A 13496-nucleotide genomic window follows, 5' to 3' on the forward strand; every position below is an offset into this window, starting at 1 on the left:
TCTTCCACCACGGCGGGAAGATGTCGTCGATTCCGCCGCCGGCGGACGGGTTGTCGGCCGCCATTGTCGTTGTCGCGCGGCGGTGGAAGGAGTATCATGTCGTAGCTGCCGTCGAAGGACATGAACTCAAGACTCCCGAAACGGAGCACCGTCCCGGGCCGGAGAGGTTGCTGGAGACTGCCCATCTGGAGCTTGACGAGAAGCTATTCGTCAACACGCAGCAGGCCCCTACCTGGCGCGCCAACTGTCGGCGTTTCGAGACCGGGGGGTCCCTAAGCCGACGAGTGAATGTGCCGCGTGCCCCAGCCCAGATGGGTCGAGCGCGTGGGCGAGCGCGAAGGGGGGAAGCGAGGTGGCCGGAGACGGGCGTGAGAGAGGTGGAAATCCCGCGGCCTTCGTGTTCGTCCCGCGCCCAGGTCGGGTGCGCTTGCAGTAGGGGGTTACAAGCGTCCACGCGGGTGAGGGAAGCGAGTGGCCCCAAGAGAGCGCCTGTCTCGTCCTCGTCCCCGCGCGGCCAACCTTCTCTAAGAAGGCCCTGGTCCTTCCTTTTATAGGCGTAAGGAGAGGATCCAGGTGTACAATGGGGGTGTAGCAGAGTGCTACGTGTCTAGCGGGGGAGAGCTAGCGCCCTAAGTACATGCCAATGTGGCAGCCGGAGAGATCTTAGCACCCAGCTGGTGTGGTGTCGTGGCTGTCGGAGGAGCGGCGGAGCCTGGCGGAGGGACAGCTGTCGGAGCGGTTGAGTCCTTGCTGACGTCCTCCTGCTTCCGTAAGAGAGCTGAGAGCCGCCGTCGTCACAGAGCTTGCGGGGCGCCATCATTGCCTATCTGGCAGAGCTAGCCAGATGGGACATCAGTCTTGTTCTCTGCGGCCCGAGTCGGCTCGGGGTAGAGTGATGATGGCGCTTCCTGCTGACGTGGCTGGCCTGCGCCCTAGGTTGAGCGTCGTGGAGGCTCCTCCGAAGCCGGGGTCGAGTCTGTCTTCCGTGGCCGAGGCCGAGTCCGAGCTCCTGGGTCGGGCGAGGCGGAGGTCGTTCGGCAGAGGCCAGGGCGGAGTCCGAGCCCTGGGGTCGGGTGAAGCGGAGTTCGTCGTCTTCTGGGGCTGAGCCTGAGTCCGAGCCCTGGATAGGGCGGAGTGGAGTTCGCCGTCTTCCGGGACTTAGCCCGAGTCCGAGCCCTAGGGTCGGGCGGAGCGGAGTTCGCCGTCTTCCGGGACTTAGCCCGAGTCCGAGCCCTGGGTCGGGCGGAGCGGAGTTCGCCCTCTTCCGGGGCTTAGCCCGAGTCCGAGCCCTGGGTCGGGCGGAGTGGAGCTTCCTATGGTGCCTTTGGCATGGCCTGACTGCCTGTCAGTCTCACTCTGTCAAGTGGCACTACAGTCGGAGTGGCGCAGGCGGCGCTGTCCTTCTGTCAGACCGGTCAGTGGAGCGGCGAAGTGACGGCGGTCACTTCGGCTCTGCCGGGGGGCGCGCGTCAGGATAAAGGTGTCAGGCCACCTTTGCGTTAAATGCTCCTGCGACTCGGTCGGTCGGCGCGGTGATTTAGTCAGGGTTGCTTCTTAGCGAAGGCAAGGCCTCGGGCGAGCTGGAGATGTGTCCGCCGTTGGAGGGGGGCCTCGGGCGAGACGGAAATCCCTCGGGGTCGGCTGCCCTTGTCCGAGGCTAGGCTCGGGCGAGGCGTGATCGAGTCGCTCGTATGGACTGATCCCTGACTTAATCGTACCCATCAGGCCTCTGCAGCTTTACGCTGATGGGGGTTACCAGCTGAGAATTAGGCGTCTTGAGGGTACCCCTAATTATGGTCCCCGACAGTGACCTTCGTACTTAATGTCACTGTTGGGCCATGCGCGGGAATGCCTTGAGTCGCTACACTGGTTTTGGAAACTTATCTTTTTAGTCTTCCGCGTCGGCCCCGAGAAGACGTGGCATTAGCGCGAGTGGCGTTGCGATTTTTCCGCACCCGGTAACCGGCACGCCGGCTGCATGACATGTGGGCCTGGGCCCCCATGCTGGACCGCCAGTTGCAGCGAAGCTGAGGGGGCGCACAACTACGGGGCGGTTGTACGCTTCTTGCATGGCAGTTCGCCTTCCTGACCGCTGGTTTCGGCGAAAACGAAGGGGCGCATAATCGCTGGGCGGTTGCATGCTCCTTGTGCAGCGGTTCGCCTTCCTGACCACTGGTTGCTCTGAAAATGAAGGGGCGCATAACCGTGGGGCAGTTGTACGCTCCTTGTGCGGTGGTTCGCCTTCTTCGTTCTTCGGGTCAGTCAGTATGACATGTGGGGCCTGGCCCTAGTGTCATAGGGTGGGAACCCTGGTGCACGTCGAGGGAGACCTTGCCCGTGACGCTTCGGGGCGCGAGTGGGGAGATCTGCCTTTAAAAAGGGATCGATCTCCCGGCCAGTAGCCATGCCTCTCTCTTCTTGCATTCATCGCGCCCTTTCGCCTTCCAGACCTCCAGATGGGGTGCGCCGGTGTTCTCTGGAGGGATCCGTGTCAGGGCCGCCCCCTCCGGCGATCTCACCGCCAGAGAGCTCGCGCTCATGGTAGTGCTGCCGATCTTGTCTTCTTCTTGCTGCTGTTAGAGGAGCGCAACCCCGTGGTGGTTGGCGCTCTTCCGCTATCGCTCGGCTTCAAGGATTTTCATCATGCAGCCCGGCTGCAATCTCCTGCTAGTGGTCATCTAGAGGGGTGACCACCAGCCTTGTGGTGGAGAGAAGCGAGCCGGGCTGCGGCCTCCCCCTGCCCTCAGCTTTAAGGATCTTCATCATCCGCGCTTGGGAGGAGGGCGAGCCGAGTTGGGGTCCCGCCTTCCGCATGGGCTGGCGGCCCGTTTCTTCCTCCAGCATTCGGGGGAGAAGGGCGTTCACCAGCCTTGCGGAGGAGGCGAACTTCGGGTACGTGGAACCGGCCGACTGCAGGCCCGCCGGCCGCCACGTGCCCGGTTCCTCGGCTTGGATGGCCTCGGCGCCGCCTCTGACGCTGCCTCCTGCCGTTTGGTTGGAATGTGACTGCCCGTCCACTGCACGGGCGACGGTCGCGCCATGCGCAGGTCCGCCGCATCCACGGCTTCTCCCGCGCCGGCGGCCGCACCGGGGGGCCGTACAAGACATCGTACGCCGCGTTCTTGGATGGTCTTGTCCTCACTCCTGCAGTGAGGACGGGAGCGAGGACCTCTTCGCGTGTGTTGAGGTAGCCGCCGCCCACCGGTGCAGAGGTGGCCGCTGTCGTCGGTGCTGAGGTGGTCGCCACCGCTGGTGAGGCTGCCCGCTGCAGAGGTGGTTGCCTCCGCTGGCGAGACCATCAGTGCCACCTGTCGCCTAGCCTTCCGACTCTTTGGCTTTAATGGCCTCGTTGTCGCCCCCCGTAGGAAGACGTGGGTGAGGACCTTTTCGCAATGGCGCACGTGCTGAGGTGATCGCCATTGCTGGCGAGTCGTTGTTGTAGAGGTGGCCGCCGCCGTCGGTGCTGAGGTGGTCGCCTCCGCTGGCGAGCCGCTCGGAGCTAGCTATCCCGTGGCCCTACTGGTGTGGAGGTAGTTCATACCTACAGAGTAGAGATGGAACTAGGGCTCCACTTGAAAAACAGATGTAATACTTTCGCTTTTTGTAAGGTACTCAAGAGTACTATTTGTTAAGCAGTATTAGCACTTATCTATTTTCAACTTGTTTCTGCTGTGTGCAATATTGTTGACTCCTCCCTGGTACCTGGCCCCCCACCTAGGATGCAGGCTTGATTTGTTGAGGTTGGATACCAGCGTATCTGAAAAGGTTGTCAATAATTCTCGGGAGGCAGCCTCGCCGAGGTCTAGATCTGTACACAGCTTCAGCTAAGGAGCGTTAGTAGTACACCCTTAGGGTCCCCTGTCTGACATTAGCCATCCTTTGATACATGCTCAGGACTCACAGGTTTCAGCCCGGGTGGCCAAGTTGCATGTCCGGACCCCCTTGGGTCGCGGTTCTAGATACTAGGACACTTGTCGCAGGGCGGTGGAGCGTGCAGGCCCACGGTACGGGACCAGGCTGAGCGGCTACACGAGCTCCGGACCACCCCAGGAGACTAATGTCCATTCTCTAGTTCCGGTCCCGAGGTTGTCGGACCCACAGGACTTATAGCCCCAAATACTAGGTACCCGTCACGGAGTGGTGGAGTGTGCAGGCTTTCGGGTACGGAACCAGGCTAAGCGGCCACATAGGCTCCGGACCACCCCATGGAACGGGGTCATGTTCTCTGGAGCCAGCTCGCAGGCTGTCGGACCTCCCAACTTTCGTATCGGGGGCCCTAAACTGCAAGCCTAGCTGCTCAATTCGGATGTCGTCATGTCAGTACAGATGGGAACCATACGAGTGGGTTAGATAAAAAGTATTGTCTGAAAAACTGCAAGGTAAGACCATGGAGCAGCGAGACGGAACTATCATATGAGCTCAACTGAGGGGGTAGTTTTTCTTTATAACTCATCATGCGTGGGTGCAGACCAACAGGCTGGGTTTATGGGGACGGACCCCACCAGGTTGGCGTACACGTATGCGCTACCTGGTTACAAAAGGGAAACTAAATCGACCCCTCAGACTTGCTCTATGGATAGAACTTACAGAGATGTTTCAGCATCGGGCTGAGGGACTCCTTCAGTCGTAGCTAGATGGTTGCCCTCGGGTCGGTGCATTCCCGTTACCTTGAAGGGTCCTTCCCAGCTGGGGGAGAGTTGCGGAGCCCTTCTTGGTTTGGTACTTGCCGTAGGGCTAGGTCCCGACCCTGGGTCCCCATCTGCATTTGACACGGGAGCCCTCGCCTATGGTTGTGGTTGTTCCTGTATGTACCTGTCAGAAGCCTAGACCCATGGGGAATCCGAAAGGGTTTCCGGAGGAAGGCAAGCTTTAGCTCCGTAGACCGGGGAACACGGGGTCCCTCTGGGGTCCGTCTAGTTGTCTCCACCGGAGTAGGAGCCTCCAGCGAAGACATCCTTTAGGTCCCCTTCAGGTGACTGATACCCGAGGTCCCGTTCAGTCGCGGCCACCTCGCCGTCGTCCACCTTTTCTTCGCCAGGTCGGTGACGAGGTGGGGAGCCGTCTTTGGAAGACTGCTCGCGCCGCTCACTGACACGCTTCGCGAGGTTAATGATCTCGCGACACTCCGCGGCGCTGTGGCGACCGTTGGGGTGTACAGGGCATGAGCCGTTGTTACCCATCTGCGGTCGTGGACGTTTGTTGCGGTCGCCCTAGCCTCCGGTCGTGGCTGTGACAACCAGAGCGGTGGACCGTGGCTTCTGGTATTCGTGGTCCTTCTTCTTTTTCTTCTTTCCGTCCCGGGGGATGGCACCCGAGCCACCCGACTGGGCAGCTCCGGTTTGTGGGGCCGAGTGCCATGCACGGCCCTCGGCGGCTCTGTCGCACTTATCGGCCAGAGCGAAGAGTGTGGGGACAGTTTCCACATCATGTGTGGCCAACTTCTCCAACATTTTCTCATCACGTACTCCCTGTCGGAAGGCCGTGATAATGGAAGCATCAGAAATGCGAGGTATGGTACCTCGCACCTTGGTGAAGCGGGAGATGAATTTTCGAAGAGTCTCCCCGGGCTCCTGCCTCACCGCATGGAGGTGGGCCTCCACACCGTGCTGCTGATAAGCACTTGCGAAGTTCACAACGAACCGCGCGCAGAGCTCTTCCCAGAAGTAGACTGACCCCGGGGCGAGGTTCATTAGCCAGGTCCGGGCAGGTCCAGACAAGGCAACATGAAAATATGTTGCCATCACAGCGGTGTTTCCACCTGCTGCCGTGATGGCGGTGGCGTACACCTGCAGGAACTCCGACGGGTTCGATGTTCCATCGTACTTTTTCAGCAGGTGCAGCTGGAACTTGGGTGGCCATGACGTCGCGCGGAGATGATCTGCGAGAGCGGCGCAGCCCACACCGGCCAAGGAGACACCCGTTCGAGATCGGGTACCCATTGGTGTCTGTGGTGCAACCGCAGTGAAGTCTCGATCGAGGTTGCGACCACCGATGTTTTGGCGGCGCTCGCGCGCCCTTTCCAAGGAGGCACGGGCATCCTCTCCCGCACGCCTGTGGTCGAGTTTTGCCCGGAGGTCGTTGGTCTGAGCGTCCCTTACTGAGGGTGAGCGCACAGACGCCGATGCCTCATGTTGGCGCCGAGATGACCGTGGCCTTTACCTGGACGAGGTAGAATGCGCCATGCCGAGTAGTCGGTCGACGTCGTCCCGCCATTGCTTCATGGCCCCTGGTGAGGCCGTGGAGCTTGGAGGGTGTCGCAACAACTCCCTGACTGCTGACAATGCTCCTGGAGTCGCCCTCGATGGAGTCCGGGACGTCTGTGCAGCCGTGTGCTGCCGTGCGGCGTGCACAGCAGTAGTGCCTGGCACGGGGCAGTTGGGAACTTGTGGCATGGAAGAAGCAGCTTCTCCTTCCACAGCGAAATCTACCGAAGTCTCGGCACGATGCTCAACGATTTTGCACCATCATGCTTGAGCAAGGAAACAAGCAAAAACCTAATGCCTAGGCCCCTAACTGGCACGCCAAATGTCGGAGAGGAAATCTCCGGCCGGGTGGCAGAGTGCACCCGCCCTAAATCCTAAGATGAGGAGGGGCCTAAGCGTTTTGCTTGTTAGTTGGAAACTGGGAGGAAACACAAGAACACACAAGGATTTAGAGTTGTTCGAGCCGCCGAAGCGTAACACCCTACTCCGCTGTGTGATGTATTGCTTGAGAGCTTGTATGAACTTGTGAGCGTCTGAGTGAGCCTAAGATTGGATCTGTCTTGTAACGCCGCATGCCTCCCCTTTTATAGCTGAAGGGGGGCATGCACAAAGGTACTAAACCCCAATATGTGGGCCCAGAGACATAATGAATATAGCACTTGGAGCTACAAATGTTCGCTACTGGGGCAATCTTCTTGTGCCCTGACATCCGAGACCTGCATATCCTCGGCGTGCAGGGGAAGCTTCTTGTAGAAGGGGTGGTGAGCACAGTATGTCGCATGGCATGAGCGCACTGTTTGTCAACAGACTGGTCAGGCGCGCCGTCTGCAGGATGACCCTGACGCCGTCTGCCATCGGATTGGACAGTACGCATTAAATGCTGAGAGGGCACGTCGTCCGTCAGTGTGGTGGCAGGCGGCGCGTCCTCTCCGCAATAAATGCAGAGGTTGCGCGGCCTTAGGGGCCTTTCGTCAGGCTTGGCCCGTTAGCTTATGTCACGGGCCACAAACCACGCGGCAGCAGCGGGTCTCCGCCTGACTGGGGAGTGTAGGGCAAGGCCTGGACACGTGCCAGAACCGGACCCTTACTCATGTCGGGGTCCTCCCCGTCCCGGGACCTTGCCAAGGCCCGGACCTTACTCGGAGGGACCCAGGGCCTACCCGAGGGACCCGGCATGCCTTCTTGGGAGCTCCGGACTTGTACGTACAGGGGTCTGGTGTCCCTCTATGGAGGTCCGGACCCAATGATGCATCCTGGGATGTATTATCTTTCCTTGCCACGTGGTGCCCTTAGACCTGCCCATGTGGTGGGGTCAGGTGCCGTTCTCCGTGTGGTCTGGAGGCGTCGTACGTGTACAACATCTTCATGCTGTAGAAGAGGGTACCCCTGATTCAGGGTACCGACAATGTGCCTTCATTTACATTTATTTATTGAAATGATGAAGGCATGTCCTTCATGACCTTAGAAACTAAGCTAGCATTTTCACTTCTAAGGCTAGAAATTGAATCATGACAAATGCTAAGCTCCTTTGATAAGTTTTCACATTTTTCTACTTCCTGAGCATAAGCATTTTTCAATTCAATTTTTTTTGTTTTCTTTAATTAGGAAGTCCTCTTGGTTGTCCAAGAGTTCATCCTTCTCATTAATTGCTTCAATTAATTCATTTAATTTTTTCTTTTGGTCCATGCTAAGGTTGGCAAAGAGAGACATTAGATTATCTTCACTATCACTAGAGCTACCCTCATCACTAGATGTTGTGTATTTAGGGGTGGCTCTAGATTGTACCTTCTTCTTTTTGCCTTCCTTAGCCATGAGACACTTGTGGCCGACATTGGGGAAGAGGAGGCCCTTGTTGATGGCGATGTTGGTGGCGTCCTCTTCGGAGGAGGAGTCGGTGGAGCTCTCATCGGAGTCTCATTCCCGACATATTTGGGCATCGCCGCCCTTCTTCTTGTAGTGCCTCTTCTTCTCCTTCTTCTTCCCCTTCTTGTCGTCGTCCCTGTCACTTTCACTAGAGATAGAACATTTAGCAATAAAGTGACCGGACTTACCATACCGGTAGCACACTTTCTTGGAGTGGGATTTGTAGTTCTTTCCCCTCCTTTGCTTGAGGATTTGGTGGAAGCTCTTGATGATGAGCGCCATCTCCTCGTTGTCAAGCTTGGAGGCGTCGATTGGAAGCCTACCTGGTGTAGACTCCTTCTTCTCTTCCATCACTTTGAATGTGATGGGTTGCACCTCGAGTGTGGAGGTGGCGCCTTGCTCCAAGTTGATGATGTGTTTGGAGTCTTTGATCATTAGCTCAAAGCTCACAAACTTGCCAATCACTTCCTCAGGAGACATTAGTTTATATCTAGGATCCCCACATATTAATTGAACTTGAGTAGGATTATGAAATACGAGGGATCTAAGAATAACCTTGACAATCTCATGGTCATCCCACTTGGTGCTCCCGAGGTTGCGCACTTGGTTCACCATGGTTTTTAGCCGGTTGTACATTGCTTGCGGCTCTTCTCCTTTGTTGAGGACGAAATGACCGAGCTCCCCCTCGATCGTCTCCTGCTTGGTGATCTTGGTCACCTCATCCCCTTCGTGCGCGGTTTTGAGGACGTCCCAAATTTTTTTGGCGCTCTTTAACCCTTGCACCTTGTTATACTCCTCTCGACACAAGGAGGCGAGGAGTATAGACGTGGCTTGGTAGTTAAAGTGCCTAATTTGGGCGGCCTCGTCCGAGTCATAGTCTTTGTCCCCGACTTGAGGTACCTGCGCTCCATACTCAACAATATCCCAAATACTTTCGTGGAGTGAGGTTAGATGGTGCCTCATTTTATCACTCCACATACAATAATCCTCACCATCAAAATATGGTGGTTTGCCTAGGGGTACGGAAAGTAATGGAGCGCGCTTTGAAATACGGGGATAGCGAAGAGACATATTACTATACTTCTTGCGCTCATGGCGCTTTGAAGTGACGGATGACTCGGAGCTTGATGTGGAGGGTGACGAAGAGTCAGTCTCGTAGTAGACCACCTTTTTCATCTTCTTCTTCTTGTCACCTTTTTGATGCGACTTGATGGAGGAAGAGGATTCCTCCTTGTGTTTGTTGTTGGACTCCCGTGGGAGAGTCCTCCTCGAGCTTGCAGACTTGTCGCCGGTCATAATTTCCCTCTTGGCGTGATCTCCCAACATCACTTCGAGTTGTTAGACTCTAATGAAGCACCGGGCTCTAATACCAATTGAAAGTCACCTAGAGGGGGGGAGGGGTGAATAGGCGAAACCTGAAATTTACAACTTTAAACACGCACTAAGGTTGGGGGTTAGCGTTAGAGCTAAATTCAAGTTGGAAAGAGAGGGAAAACAAATCAACCAAGAAATAAAGTGAGTGAACATGGTGATTTGTTTTTACCGAGGTTCGGTTCCAAATAATCTAGTCCCCCGTTGAGGAGGTCACAAAGACCGGGTCTATTCCAACCCTTTCCCTCTCTCAAACGGTCAGTTAGACCGAGTGACCCTTCTTCCTTAATCTCACGGGTCACTAAGACCCGGCAAGGACCACCACACACTTGGTGTCTCTTGCCTTGCTTACAAAGCACTCGAGAATAAGAATGTGAAAAGAAGAAAGGCAATCCAAGCGACAAGAACTCAAATGAACACAAAAATCTCTCTCTCACAAGCCACTAAGTGTTTGGAGTGAATTCGGGACTCAGAGAGGATTTGATCTTTTGTATTGTGTCTTGGAGTGAATGCTAGAGCTCTTGTATTGAATGTGATCTTCATAAAACTTGGATGCTTGAAGTTGTGGTGGTTGGGGGGGTATTTATAGCCCCCAACCACCAAGGTAGCCGTTGGGGAAGCTGCTGACGATGGGCGCACCGGACAGTCCGGTGCGCCACCGGACAGGTACTGTGTGTTGTCCGGTGCGCCGCCACGTCACCCGACCGTTAGGGTTCGGAGCTCGGGCGACCGTTGGAACTTTGTCCTCTTGCGACACCGGACAGTCCGGTGCCCTCTGACTTCGCAGCTCTGACTTCTGCGCGGCACTGTTGCTCACTGTAGATCCTGTCAGAGTCGACCGTTGCGCGAGTTAGCCGTTGCTCCGCTAGCACACCGGACAGTCCAGTGAATTATAGTGGAGCGGGCCTGCGTTTTCCCGAGAGTGGCTGCTTCAGAATTGTACGGGCATGGTGCACCGGACACTGTCCGGTGGCACACCGGACAGTCCGGTGCACCAGTCCACAGCACACTCAGGTTCTTTGCTCCGGTTCAATTTTAGTCCGTAACTTGAATCTTTTATTGGTTTGTGTTGAACCTTAATTATGCACCTGTAATACATGAGTTCTAGAGCAAACTAGTTAGTCCATATGTTTGTGTTGGACATTCAACCACCAAAATTAATTGTAGGAAAAGGTTAACCCTATTTCCCTTTCACTTGCCCCTTTCAGGTAAGGTAATCTCTCCCTAGCTTTCCTAATTACTTGGCCAAGGGTGTCCCATTCCACCCTTGTGGTAGCACTGTTTTCCCGGGTGGTTCTACATGTTCCAATTAACACAAAAATCTTATCATGAACAATAAATAATCATCAGTAATAATAAAGAATGATCATGTGTCAAATTTATCTCAACATCCAAAACCATATATAGCAATAGCAAGACTACCCAAAAAGTTCAGTGCTGATCAAGGCCATAGTGGTTAAGCCTAGGGTGACCTATTGGGTCCCATCAAAATTAAGCCTAATCATGCCATAGTGATTATAGAGAACATTATTGGGTAAATAAAAGTGGTCAAGGGCACAACTTGCCTTCAACGGGCTCCTCCTCAGAATTATCCACCTGTTGAACACCAGGGTCCTCAGTGGCTTGCTCGTCTACTCGCAATAATACGAACAAAAATGGTACAGGAGAAATTAACATCACACCAAACATGAGATCATACTGCATAATAATATTCTGCGCATCGTAACGAGATCGTAGGAACAAGAATCACTGAATTCGGTGTTACGATTGTCGAGTTATGATTTTATGAAGTTATTAAGTGGGTGATACAGATTAAGGCAAATGAATAATTTTAGTCTATGTTTCATGGATAAACAAAGTTACCAATTGATAAACAATATTAATACAAAATTATTGCAACTAGAATGGATTAAAAAGGAATTAAAATATATTACTTATGAATTTAGCAAGTTATTGAAATTATTTTTTATACAAAAAATCATTTTTCTACATTATTGCCATCAGCTTATCTGTTTCTGGGTTGCGCACATAATTACCAGAAAGCTCCGGGTTATATTTGTAAATCTAAGGGTTTAAACTCAGATACTCCCTAACCTGGATGGACGGCGGGTTAGTTATCATATTTTCCGGGGTCCCTTATGTAAAAAGTACATGGTGAAGTACGCGCGATCCACGCGGATCCGATCGATCCACCCTCAACGGCCCAGATCACACCACGAACCTGTACGAACACGCGAGAGCAGGATTCCGATCCAACGATCCACAAGCTTGCCTTACTCTCGTCCGCACACCTGCTGATCACCGGCCGAGATGAATCACGGCTTGGGTCTCATATAAACAGGTGTGGACTGCCACCCAGTGCCAGGCACGCGTAACAACCCAAGCGGCAGCGGCGGCTTCGCCCTGTGGTTTCGGCATCAGCTGCGACCAGAGGTGGATGGTGGCCTGACCCATGGGACCCATGTGGCGGTGAGCAAACGAGATAGAGCCCGCCCAGGTGACACTGGCACATGGGCCCGGTTGGTCGGCGCAGGTGGGTAGTGTGGGCTGGTGGTTTGAGCACTAAGTGGGCCGAGAACGAGAATTCAGCCCATGAGCGTTGTGTTTCTCTTCATTCCCGTTTTCTTTTTTCAAATTGAAAACTTCAATTCAAATTTAAATTCCTATCTTGAATTTTCAAAATTCCAATCTTAATTGTACTTTCATTTTTTCCATAATATTATTATTCATTATCATTATTATTGTCATTATTATTATTAAATGCACAAACAATTAAATTCCAATATGATGCACTATTTTCTTTATTTAACATAATTGATGCAAAAATGAGAAAATTAGCATAAGTAGTCAAATAAACCTTTTATATTTTCTCAATTCCTGTACATTCTATTCCTCCCAATATTTGGGTATTACACTTTCCTGCTAGTACTTTTTGAAAATCAAGAACAACAGTCTTTGGCTTGATTTGCGTAGACATGAGTACACGCTTTTGTTGCATCGATGACTTATGTTTTGGTTAAGTGGCACAATTAGCCCCCTGCTCTGTGAGGTTGGACGCAGGGAAAATGCATGCAAGAAAAAGTTATCTATGGGTGCAAGAGTAATGGACCAGGCTGGGGCTCTATACCTCTGTGGAAGCAGTGATTGTCCTCAGTCATATTTTCTGCCCACATCATGATCTTGCTTATGTTTTCTTCGATTTATTACTCACTCAGTATCTATCGAGTATAATCGTGTTCTAAAATATTTTTAGAAGCGAAATGAGGAGACTGAAACATCTGAATGTTTTTATGTGGAGAAAACACGTATAGTCTTCAAAGTTCTCTGATTGCTTCATGTTCAATCTTTTCTTGGCCCACACCCTTTCATGTGAATTAAATCAACATATAGCGATTGCAAACTAAATGAGTAATCTATACCATCCTTTACTGTGATGTTGATAATTAACGGATGGTCTTCAAAGTTCTGTGATTGATTTATTTATGTACCTTGTACCTATGGTATTCAAATGATGTTTGTCTAGTGCAGCAGTATTCTATTTTCTTTAACTATGGCATTTGAATACTAGTACCACTTATGCTTGAGTTTGAACTGTAGTATTTAGTCACTGAGAAACAACATGAAGAGGTCTTGTAATCTGAAGATATCATCTGATGTTGATACATACATTCACTATAGTAAATGAAACAACTTCCGACGGCCAAAGCCGTCGGACATAGCTTATGTCTGATGGCTTTGGGTTATCTCCGGCGGTCTCTAGCCGTCGGACATAAGATGTCGGAAATAGTGTTATGTCCGACGGCAGCCGTCAGACATAACTTATCTCCGACGGCCGCAACCACCCGTCAGAGATAGTGACTGTCAATCGTTTTACCGGTTCATGTTGTTCTTGATTTAACATTCACATTCAGATATACACATTCACAATCACAAATATACTCACATAAGATTCACATTCACAAATTTAACATAACGACATATAGTTCCAAATGGTTGCAACAAGTGTTTTACATCAACATATAGGTCCAAAATCAAAACTGACATTGTTCGAAGGATATT

The 13496-nt window shown here is 52.8% G+C and overlaps 1 non-coding gene across 1 annotated transcript; it reads left to right on the top strand.

Moving 5' to 3' along the window:
- The first annotated feature begins 12691 nt into the window (after positions 1 to 12691).
- Positions 12692 to 12770, top strand: LOC111591386 (small nucleolar RNA R160). The gene has a single exon (XR_004858021.1). It is a non-coding gene; the product is annotated as a small nucleolar RNA R160 (small nucleolar RNA).
- The last annotated feature ends 726 nt before the right edge of the window (positions 12771 to 13496 follow it).

Source organism: Zea mays, chromosome 4 (genome assembly GCF_902167145.1).
Source record: "Zea mays cultivar B73 chromosome 4, Zm-B73-REFERENCE-NAM-5.0, whole genome shotgun sequence".
Classification (NCBI taxonomy): domain Eukaryota; kingdom Viridiplantae; phylum Streptophyta; class Magnoliopsida; order Poales; family Poaceae; genus Zea; species Zea mays.